General features: G+C 47.7%; 1 protein-coding gene across 3 annotated transcripts in view; it reads right to left on the bottom strand.

The window, feature by feature from the left end:
- The window catches only part of coq8aa (coenzyme Q8A, genome duplicate a), a 44737-nt gene extending 35228 nt beyond the window's left edge, over positions 1-9509 (bottom strand). The window contains exon 1 of one of the 3 annotated variants that reach the window (XM_078398935.1): positions 9392-9509. The gene's annotated coding sequence lies outside the window, so the exon portion shown is untranslated. Of the gene's footprint in view, positions 1-3211; positions 3234-9387 lie in introns of those variants that run through there. The other 2 variants (XM_078398936.1, XM_078398937.1) reach the window with 2 other exon arrangements.
- Between the last annotated feature and the right edge of the window lie 2815 nt (positions 9510-12324).

Below are 12324 nucleotides of genomic sequence, written 5' to 3'. Positions count from 1 at the left end.
ACAGAGATGAGGAAGAACTTTTTCAGTCAGAGAGTGGTGAAGGTGTGGAATTCTCTGCCTCAGAAGGCAGTGGAGGCCAGTTCGTTGGATGCTTTCAAGAGAGAGCTGGATAGAGCTCTTAAGGATAGCGGAGTGAGGGGGTATGGGGAGAAGGCAGGAACGGGGTACTGATTGAGAGTGATCAGCCATGATCGCATTGAATGGCGGTGCTGGCTCGAAGGGCTGAATGGCCTACTCCTGCACCTATTGTCTATTGGAGAAGAGTCAATAGACAATAGGTGCAGGAGTAGGCCATTCGGCCCTTTGAGCCAGCACCGCCATTCAATGTGATCATGGCTGATCATTCTCAATCAGTACCCCGTTCCTGCCTTCTCCCCATACCCCGACTCCGCTATCCTTAAGTGGATACAATTTTTTAGATTGAGAGAAATAGAGATACAGTATGAAAGTAGGCCTTTCACCCCACTGTGGTCACACCAACCAGGTTGAACACCAACCTGCTCATACTAGATTTTAGAGATACCGCGCAGAAACAGGCCCTTCGGCCCACCGGGTCCGTGCCGCCCAGCGATCCCCGCACACTCACACTATCCTACATCCACTAGGGACAATTTTTACATTTGCCCAGCGAATTAACCTCCAAACCTGTACGTCTTTGGAGTGTGGGAGGAAACCAAAGATCTCGGGGAAAACCCACGCAGGTCACAGGGAGAACGTACAAACTCCGTATAGACAGCGCCCGTAGTCAAGATCGAACCCGAGTCTCCGGCGCTGCATTCGCTGTAAGGAGACACTGCCTGATGAAGGCAGTCAGTATCATCAAGGACCCAGACCACCCTGGTCACACTGTCATTGTACTCCTGCCATTGGTACAGGAGTCTGAAAACTTTTAACAACCAGGTTCAGGAACAGATTCTTCCCAACAACCATTGTGCTATTGAACACGACAAACTCCAACTAACCTATGAACTGTCTTGGTTGCACTATGGACTTCACACTTGTTTTATTTTGTTTTACACCCGTTTTTTATTTATTGAACTTTTGTTTGTTTATTATGTTATCTATTGAGTACGGTATTTACAGAGCCATTACAATGCCTCGGCAGATTTTGCAAATTCTCCCTTTGGCCACAGGGATTTCCCCTGTCACCTCTGGTTTCCTCACACATCCTATTGACGTGCGGGTTGGGAGATTATTGTAAATTTCCCCTGGTGGGGAGGTGAATAGTAGAATCTGGGGAGAGTTGAAGGAATTGTCAGTCATACAGTGCGGTAACAGGCCGTTTGGCCCAACCCATGCAAGCTGACCAAGGTGCCCCATCTAAGCTAGTCTCATTTCCCCGTTTGGCCCATATCTCCCTGAATATTTCCTATCCATGTACCTGCCCAAGTGTCTTTTAAATGCTGCAATTGTACCTGCCTCAACTACCTTCTCCGGCTGCTCGTTCCATATACCCACCACCCTCTGGGTGAAAAAGTTGCCCCTCAGATTCCTATTAAATTTGTCCCTCAACCGTAAACCTATGTCTTCTGGTTCTTGATCCCCCTACTCTACTCTATTCACCCTATCTATTCCCCTCATGATTTTATACACTATAAGATTACCGCTCAGTCTCCTGTGCTCCAAGGAATAAAGTCCTAACCTGCCCAACCTCTCCAAGTGGGGGTATTCTGCTGTGGATGCCCTGCAGCGGTATTCAATTAAATCAGAAAATGGGCCATTCTTAGTCACGTGTGTGACCAAAAATGTGAAAAAATGTGGAATACATCGTTTCTAATTCTGAAAGCATTACAGGTATATTGTTTTGTACTGTATATATGACTTATAAAAATTTCATTTGATAAACTTCGACATATACAGGTCATATGTACAGTTCAACAGTACAAAACAACATACCTGTAATGCTTTCAGAATTATGAGATGTATTCCACAATTTTTCACATTTTCGGTGACACACATGACTAAGAATGGCCCGAATACGATACATGAAAACAATCAAGCCAAAACATGCACAAAAGGCAGAGCAGAAAAACAACACCAGAGTGCAGTAAATCATTGTTCAGTATTGTAGTTTAAGCAGTTCCAGAGGAAAAAGTCCAATGTCTGAATGAGGTAGGTTGGAAAAAAATGGGATTGTACATTCTCTGTCCATTCCCCTCATGATTTTATACACCTCGAAAAGATCACCACTCAGCCTCCTACGTACCAAGGAATAAACTCTTCACCTGCCCAACCTCTCCCTATGGCTTAGGCCCTCGAGTCCTGACAACATAAATCTTGGAGAGCATAAAATGAGATTACAGGTCCCCCCCAGGTTATGCACAGCCCTACGTATGAGCGCGTGTTTGGGAGACCGGCAGGGTGGATTTGCCAGCTGCTTGTGGGCATCTTCTGATGTGCAGGCACTCTGTGCGTGGCCACATTTCCTACTTGCAAACTGTCTAGTCTATGAACGGTCCCCAGGAGCAAAAACCTCCCATATCTTGGGATGGGCTGTTGTGCAGCAGTGGTGTAAATGGGCATTTGATGGTCAGCACAGACTCGGTGGGCTAAAGGGCCCGTTTTCACACTGTTCTGCTTGTGTTATTAAATTCGCAGAGACTGCCTTTACGTTAGACTTTAGAGATACAGCGCGGAAACAGGCCCTTCAGCCCTGTGTCGACCAGCAATCACCTAAACATACTAGTCATAATGTTACAACTTACTGGATGGAGCCAATTAACCTACAAACCTGCACGTCTTGAGTGTGGGAGGAAACCGGAGCACCCGGAGAAAACCCACGAGGTCACAAGGAGAACATACAAACTCTTGTCTCAAATGATAGCACAGCAATCACAACAATCCTATCTCCCCCCCACCCCCATAGTCTATAAATAATTTACCCGCAAATACCTACTCAAATCCCCTTCCAAAGCCCTGATCCAGTTTCTATCACCCCGAGCGATACGTTTCAGATTATATTTGTCCTCTCATAAACAAGCATTTCCTTCATATCCCCTTCCTAGAATATTACAACATTTAATCTTCAAACGGTTAGACCTAGTTGTGAAATTTACAAGATAGTCTTGGCCATCAAGGAATTGTGAAAAGCACAAGAGGAAAGCAGATTACTCCCCACTCCTCAGCTAACTGCCTGAAGGAGCCCAACCATAAGCCGATTACGTAACGCCTTACCCCTAAAGACAAGAGTCCCCAGGAATCACTTCCTTACCTCGAGGGAGCAGTTTGAGTGGGCAGCTTTAAACAACTCAGTAGAAGTGAAGCAATCCAAGAGCTCCTCAAAGGGGAAATGTGTACTGCTCCAGATGGTCAAGAGTTCAAACATGCAGCGGCTCAAAAGAGAGAGGGAGCCGGAGCGTCAGACAGCAAAGAGAACCACTTGTATTTATAGAACACCTGATGCAACCTCCCTGGTTTCATCCCAGCCAATGGAGTCGTTTCTAAAGCACTGTCACTGTTGGAATGCAAGAGGGCTGGTGGGGGGAGGGAAAGAAATGGGACACAGGAGAAATGATAGAATAAAGATAGTGCCAGACGAGAGCAACAGAGAAGACAATGGAGAGAAAGAGAGCAGAGGGAAGAGGTAGAGAATGACTGGAGATTGGGTTGGGGTTAGGGCAACAGCAAGAATAAAACGTATCAAAGCAGCTTTTTTTGAAAGTGCAGGCTTGAAACGTTGGGCCCCAAGCGAAAAACACAGTAGCTACAACTCATGCACGGGGGAAGATGGGAAAATGAATGAGAGGAGCAATGGGCCAGGAGAGAGGGGAAGAGGAGGGGTGGGGGAGTGTGCAAGGGAAACAGTTTCCCAGTTGTTTTATTGTAGCTTTCTTTTAGGCACCAGCTCAGCGTCACTCAAAGAGCGACAGACAGCAGGGAACCAGGAGGCCTGGTGGAAGAGAAGAATAAACAGAAGCAGATGTTGAAAAATGGGGAAGAGAGTTTACAGAGCAAGGGAGTTCGGGATCATTCCGTCATCAGCCTGCAAAGCAGCTTGCACAGAGTTTGGGATCCACAGTCACTCTCCCCAGGTCTGCTCTCGACAACGAGATTCCCAAGGATCACTCAGCCACCAATCCGCTCTCCCACTCGACATTCCCAAACCACTCTCCCGACCTTCCCGCAGTCACCCTACTCCATGGGAAAGGGCTAACTGAGAAATATCCCCAAGGGGTTTGCAATATAAGAATAGCTGAAAAGTGCTACAACTGATATTACAGGTTAAGCAACTTATTTCTGCAAAGAAAGATCCCTCAAAGGTGAAAGAACAACCCACTCACACACCTCGCGATCAATGGTTGAGAGTGGAATACACAAAATCACAAGAGGAACAGGCCCACTCGGCCCCTCAAGCCTGCCCTGCCATTCAATATAATCATGGCTAATCTATACTGTCCTCAACTGCACTGCCGTGCCAGCTCCAAGGTTTCGATCCTGACCCGCGGCACAATTTAATTGGCAAGTGTAATTGGCTCCTCCGTTACGTGTGACCTTTTTCTCCTACAGCAGAATCCACATTTCTGCCCATGTCGTTAAACTGGACAGACCACAGAGGTTATTTCCGACGATGTTGCCAGGCATCGAGGGCCTGAGCTATCGGGAAGAGGTTGGGCAGGCTAGGACTTTATTCCTTGGAGCACAGGAGGCTGAACGGTGATCTTATAAAGGTGTACAAAATCATGAGGGGGAAAAGGCAGGGTGAATGCAGAGTCTTTTACCCTGAGTAGGGGAATCAAAAACCACAAGACATAGGTTTAAAGATGAGAGTGGAAAGATTTAATAAGAACCTCAGTGGCAGCTTTCACACAGAGGGTGCGGGTATATGGAACAAGCTGCCAGAGGAGGTAGTTGAGGCAGGTGCTATAACAACTTTTAAGACATTTGGACAGGTACATGGATAGGAAAGGTTTTTGGAGGCTTATGGGCCAAATGCATGCAAATGGACTAGCCTAGATGGGGCTTCTTGATCAGCATGGAAAAGGACCTGTTAACATTTTGTATGACTATTACTCTAGGTGCTTCAGGAGATGCTTCAGAACAATATCCTGCACTCTGTATCTTCCTTACCCATTGCTCTACCTATTATACTCGAGTTTGACTTGATCATATTTATGCACGGTACATCTGATCTGTTTGGATAGCATGCAAAAGAAAGCTTTTCACTGCACTTCAGTACAGGTGACAACAATAAGCCTAAACCTTTTCTATCTCAGAGAATGTTGGTGGGCGGATCTTTAGAGAAATTGAAGATGAAGGTAAATAATTACTTGTAGGATCAAGGAATTGAGGGTTGTGGGGAAGGGGTACATAAGACAACTTGAGGTAAATAGAGAATAGGCATGATCTGATTGAATGGTGGGCAGGCTTGATGAGTCTTATGGCCTACTCATGCATTGTCTCTAAATCACTGAACAAATCCGCACCTTTTCCCCTCTGCCTCGCCCTCCATTTCCTGAATTAACCAGTCATGGATTAAACTGGAAAGAGTGCAGAGCTGATTTACAGGGATGTTGCCTGAACTTGAAGGCTCCAACTATAGGGAGATGTCGGGCAGGTTAGGACGTTACTCCTTGGAGCAGAGGGTGATCTTATGGAGGTGCATAAACTCAAGACGGGAATAGAGAGGATGAACATAGTCTTTTTCCCTTGGGTAGAGGAATTAAGAACCAGAGGACAAGGGTTTAAGGTGAGAGGCGAAATATTTAAAACGGTCCTGAGGGGCAATCTTTTTCACAGAAAGTGATGGGTACATGGAATGAGCTGCCAGAGGAAGTAGTTGAAACAGTATTTAAAAGACATTCGGCCAAGGTTTAGAGGGATATGGGCCAAACGCAAGGCAACGGGACTAGTGCAGATGGGGCATCATGGTGAGCATGGACAAGTTGGGCCCAAGGGCCTGTTTTCATATGTATGATTCTGTGGTTAACTTGGAACAGTTAATCTTACAATGCCCAAAATAATGTTATTCAGCGAGTGCTGCTACCATTTGCCTCGATGAGCACCAGTCCTCTCACACAGATGAACACTGCACCAGTCCACTTAGTATGCTGCCTGTTTCACTGACTCAAAACATGTTGTGACTGGAGACTGCCAGAGCTCGTAGGTCGAAGGGAGTGGGCTGGGAGAAGTTTGCAAATTCTGTTATTTACACAGTAAACAGAGATCCTGTCAAATTGATTTCTGCAAGGGATTAGACTATTCCGGCTGTCACTGAAAGTTTGAGGTTCAAAACAGTGCAGAGGGGTTAGGCAGCATAAGATTGGGGTCAACATAAACAGAGTGAGAAGGTTGGGCTGCTCTGGAACAGAGCGAGATTGTTAGCTTCATACAGGGCCAATTGGACATGGGGATGTGCTTCCTCTCATGGGATAGACCAGTAAAAGGGATTGGTTATTATTACACAATCGCTGTATCAATCCGTTGTAAAATGGATGGTGGGAATGTACAACTTGCTGCCGCAGTGCATGCTCAGCATAAACAGAAATGACAGAAACTGGATTTTGTGGGGGGTGGAGAGAGGGAGGCAAGGCAGCAAGATGGGGAGGGGTAGCATGCAGCTCTCACAGAGCAAATGGACAGTGTGGCCTGATACTGTAGATAGGCACAAGCTGGATAACTCAGCGGGTCAGGCAGTATTTCTGGAGAAAAGGAATGGGTGATGTTTTGGGTCAGAACCCTTCTTCAGATTGAAAGATAGAGGGGGGGGGGGGGACGACGACGACTGGAGAAAAGACCAGTATAAATGAAAAGCTAAGATAATAAACCAAAGCAACATTTTGGATCAGCACCCTTCTTCAGACTGATGGAAAAGTGACAGCTGGCAAAGCATAGTCAGTCACCCGCTTCCAACAACTCACCCTCCACTTTACAGCTGGGAGTCGAAGGGCTGGTAGACTCTTTAAATTAGCATCATGCTCACACAGGGTTGCAACTCCGACAAACACGCTCAAAGCACAACATGTGGCTCTCTGGCAAAAGTTATCCAGAAATATAGATGGTCATTCTACTCTGCAATTTACAGTAGAAAGGGTTCTGGCAAATGCAACGTGGAGTTTATGGGGACTCCACCCCCAGGGCTGTGTAATGTATTGGATGTATTACTATTATTGGTAGAATTTTAGTTTTAGAAAAAATGCACAGTGCGTAAATTGGCAAACTTGCAGTGAACCCATCGGTCTTTGGGATTAATATGTACTGATTTTTCCACATGTAGGAAGATTAAGAGCCAGAGGGAAAGGGGGGTTGATAGTCGCAATGTTAGAGGCTTAAAACACCCAAGACTTAAAAACACTTAAAACTGGTCACAGCACGCGCACGCACACCTAACCAAGATTTATATCTCAACACCCAAACTTCCAGATAGACAGCCACAGACCCCAGAACATCAAAAAATCTCAGACCCTCAAGGTTCCCTGATTCTGGGCAACCTTCAAGACCCCAACACGAACAGTCAGGTCATTTATAACTCATGTCAACACACACCCATCTCCTTTAGACTGGCACTTCAATGCACTCTTGGCGAAAGTCCCTTCTGTCTTTTGCCTGTAAGGTTGAGGACATATAAAACTTGCAGCAACTTTCTCTGATCACTGTCCTTGCACACAAACGCAAAGCAGCAGCATTCAGGTCAGGCCACCCAGCATCTGTTCTCTGACCTACATCAAATCCTTGTTAATCAAGCCCTCAGATTCAAAATGTCACCCTTGTTTTCAAATTCCTCTTAGATATCTTCCTTCACTTGTGTGTTTAACCTTCAATCCAATGACCCTTGGAGATAGAATGTTCCCCTAATTCAGACTTGGTCACCCTTACTTTTAATCGGAATTGCTGTTACCTTGAGCTGACAGGACCACTCACTCCCTCTGAAATTGTCTTCCTAAAACCCCCCTCCCCCTTTTCTCTCTCAGCGAGTTTTTAACCCGAAACGTTAACACGTTGTTCGTTCCACAAATGCTGCCTGCTGTTTTACCCAGCATTTTGTATTTGGAGTCAAAACCTTAACCTTTGGAAATGCCCTCTAGATCCTTTGCAAAAGATTAAAATCGGAGGGGTTTTTCGCGACGCTATTGCGAAAGACGTGAAAAGTCGCTGTATGAAATGCAACGTGCTGTTTTTGTTTACTGTTCAGGGCAGCACTCTGAACCACAGCCTGAGAGACACGTGCCTCGATTAAAGGCACTTAAAGCAAACTCCGCCATTAGCAGCTTCGACTTTTAATAGATTTCTTAAGCAAATAATTAACGAACTTTTGAACTTTATGCATAAAGGAATTTTGCACAATTACTTTTTGAAAAGCAGGAGAAATGGGAACATGAAGAACGGGTCAATACTGCACCTTAAACCCCGCTGGGTTTAACACTCAAGGCTGGGATTACAATGCACAGTAACCCCTCCTCTTCACTACACCCCTATCCCACTCTCCTCAGCCGCATTCCCTCTAGTCTCCCTCGTCCCCTCCACCACTCTTCCTCCCAGCCCCCTCCAGACTCCCCCAACAACCCCTTCCTTCAAACTACCCTTCCCCTCCTCCTAGGCTCCCCAATCCTAGCCCAACCCCCCCTCCAGACTCCCTCACCCCTCAAATCAACCCCCATCTCCCTCCACTCCTTTCCTCTACCCATCCCCCCTTTTCTCACCTCACCTTCCCTCCCCCCACTCCCTTCCCCCTCCACTCGACCCTCCATCCCTCCCTTAACACCTCACTCCCTCTTCCCTTCACCTCTCCTTCCCTCACCCCAGGCTCCCTCCTCTTTCCCCACTCATTCCCCACCCCCTCCTCATTCCCCACTCTTCCCCTCCTCATTCCCCACTCTCCCCTCCTCATTCCCCACCCCCTCCTCATTCCCCACCCCCTCCTCATTCCCCACTCTTCCCCTCCTCATTCCCCACCCCCTCCTCATTCCCCACCCCCTCCTCATTCCCCACTCTCCCCTCCTCATTCCCCACCCCCTCCTCATTCCCCACCCCCTCCTCATTCCCCACTCTTCCCCTCCTCATTCCCCACCCCCTCCTCATTCCCTCCTCATTCCCCACTCTTCCCCTCCTCATTCCTCACCCCCTCCTCATTCCCCACTCTTCCCCTCCTCATTCCCCACCCCCTCCTCATTCCCTCCTCATTCCCCACTCTTCCCCTCCTCATTCCCCACCCCCTCCTCATTCCCCACCCCCTCCTCATTCCCCACCCCCTCCTCATTCCCTCCTCATTCCCCACTCTTCCCCTCCTCATTCCCCACCCCCTCCTCATTCCCCACCCCCTCCTCATTCCCCACCCCTCCTCATTCCCCACCCCCTCCTCATTCCCTCCTCATTCCCCACTCATTCCCTCCTCATTCCCCTCCTGTCCACGGGACAAGCGGACAGGACGGTGGGCGACGGAGCCAGACTTACAGACCTGAGTGGAGCTGGGCTCTGCGTCCCTGAATGTCCCCGCACGGCCCGTTCCCGTTGCCGTTCCCTCCTGGCGGGGATAGCGAGCAAGCCAGGGCCTGTCCCCCACCCAGGGACCCGCCACGCCACCGCCCATTGGCCGCCGGAGCCGTCCATCAGAGGATGGGCGGGTCATGGGGTTGGGCCTTCGACGCTGATTGGCGCTGAGCGCTGTCAGTCACGGCCCCGCTGGCCGTTGGCCGTTGCTGGGCGCGCGGCAATGGTAGAGACAGGCGGCAAGGAGGGGGCGGACCAGCGCTGGATGAGCCAATCATGAGCGGCATGCGTCCTGACAGGCAGTGGAAGGAGCCACTCAGCCGCGGGGTTCATCGTGACGCGAAGTCGAGGACGGGACCAGAGCAGGAGGAGCCAATCAGCATTGGTATTTGTTGTGACGGGCAGCAGGGGGAACCAATCAGCCGCGGGAATGGCGGTCGGGAGGCGTGAGCAAGGTTGTGGGAGCCAATCAGGAGGGGGAGGCGTTGCTAGGGTGTTGCTAGGGCCCGGACAGGATTGTCCGGGTGGACAACGTGTGAAGCTGGGCCAGGATAATGGCTGCTCCACCTCAGCACCATTACCTGCACCATCCCTGGATTTCCTCAATGAATGAATCATTGACTGTGCCTTGGGTGAGAATTGGAAAGAGTTTAATTTCTGTCACGGACATATACCTATGTATGATCAGAACAATGACATTCTACTTGCTGCAGCTTTGCAGGCCCATTAATGCCATAACACACAGATACATGCACAATAAGGCAATAAATAAATACATGCACAATAAGGCAATAAATCTTCAGTAATAAATCAAAAGTGATAGACACTGGCAGATTCTTGATTAGCATGGATGACAGGGGTTCTGGGGCGAAAGCAGGAGAATTGGGTTGAGAGGGAAAGATAGATTGAATGGCAGAGTAAACTTGATGGGCCGAATGGCCTCATTCTGTTCCTATAACTTAAGAATTTATTATAGGTGGATCCAAGTGAGGGGGCAGGTTTGATTGTCAGATAGTTGGGTGAAGCCAGTGATTGAAAGACAAAAGGCTGTGAAATAAGGAACTAAGAGAGGAGGCATGAAATGTGAAGCAATAGGTAGCAATATAGGTGGACAGTAGAAGGAACTGCAGATACTGGTTTACAGAAATTGACTCAAAAGTGCTGGAGGAACTCAACAGGTTCAGCAGCATCTGTGGAGGAATTGGACAGGTGGCATTTTGGGTCGGGACATCGCATTTTCCAATTTGAATTAATAGCCTTCCGCTCTTTCCACTACCCTCAGCACCACCCCAGTCAACACACATTTTTTTCCACCATCTCCCATTACCCCAGCCAGAGAACAGTACAGACCCAAAGTGCTGGAGCATCTGTGGAGAACTATCCCAGCATTTTGTGCCTTTTTTTGTAAATCAGTTCCTTATATCTCCATAGCACAGCACAGGAACAGACCCTCAGCCCACAATGTCTGTGCCACACATGATGCCAAGACCAATTCTTATCTGCTTGCACAGTTACCCTGCTTCTTTGCCCTCCTCCATATGCTCAACTCCCATTCCTGAGTTCCCTCCTTGTTTCATAAATCAGCCACCACCCATTAGCCCACAAAATGCTGGAGTAAATCAGCAGGTCAGGCAGCATCTCAGGAAAGAAGGAATGGGCGACGTTTTGGGTCGAGACCCTTCCTCAGACCTTCGATTTATACCAGCATCTGCAGTTATTTTCTTACACCACCCATCTGCCAATGGCCCTGAATCTAAAAATTGCAGATGTTGGAAATCTGAAAAATTAAACCAAAAATACTGGAGAAAGAAACGGAGTTAGCATTTCTGTTTGAACACCCTTCCAGGTAGACACCCTGACTTCAACTGTCCCACAGCCATTTGTGATGCAGCACCTTGTGAATGAAGAAAGGAAAACAACAGTTTTGGAATCAAAGTTAGGCTCAAGTGAGTTTCTTCATGCTTCCTGGTAAACCAGTTGACGTTCTGGAAATATTGTCCTTTGCAAGAAATGTCTGACAGTGGAGTCAATTAACACTCCCCCGCAATGGAATGAGCAGGAGCGGGGTATGGACTCTAGTGTCCTTTCAAAGGCCTGGAACTACACAATGGGAAACATTCTTCAGCCCAGGCAGGGATTCCAGCATTCTCTCTGGGGCTGTGATCAAACTTAAGTGTTTAAGGTCACAAGGTCTGCGAGATAGCATTTATATTTTCTTAATTTGCTGAGGGAATCAAGAATAGTCGGATGCTTGAAGGAAAATGGTGGGTAATATTGTTTGCATCTCCATAAGACTGTTGCTTACGTCTATGCATGTCAAAAGACTTGCCGATTTACAATAGTGGTGTTGGTTTATTATTGTCATGTGTACCAAGATACAGTGAAAGGCTTTGTTTGTGTGCTTTCCAGTCAAATCATATATGAGTGCAATCAAGCCATACTCAAGTACAACTGGCAATGCAAAGAGAAAATGCCAGTGCACAATATAGTATATACAAAATATAATAAAGCACTGTAGTATTATAATTTCAGACAAAAAGTCCAAAATTCACAACGAGATAAGGGTTGGGAGATCAGAACTACACAGGCAGCACGGTGGCGCAGCGGTAGAGTTATTACCTTACAGCGCTTGCATCGCCGGAGACCCAGGTTTGATCCTGACTACAGGTGCTGTCTGTACGGAGTTTGTACTTTCTCCCCTTGACCGTGTGAGTTTTCTCCGAGATCTTCGGTTTCCTCCCACACTGCAAAGATCTACAGGTATGTAGGTTAATTGGCTTGGGGCAATTGTAAATTGTCCGTAATGTGTAGGATAATGTCAATGTGCGGGGATCGCTGGTCGGTGCGGACTCAGTGGGCCGAAGGGCCTGTTTCTGTGCTGTATCTCTAAACTAAACTACA

Source organism: Rhinoraja longicauda, chromosome 5 (assembly GCF_053455715.1).
Source record: "Rhinoraja longicauda isolate Sanriku21f chromosome 5, sRhiLon1.1, whole genome shotgun sequence".
NCBI classification, from domain to species: domain Eukaryota; kingdom Metazoa; phylum Chordata; class Chondrichthyes; order Rajiformes; family Arhynchobatidae; genus Rhinoraja; species Rhinoraja longicauda.
The sequence above is the reverse complement of the archived record's forward strand: the minus strand, read 5'-3'. Positions and strand labels throughout refer to the sequence as shown.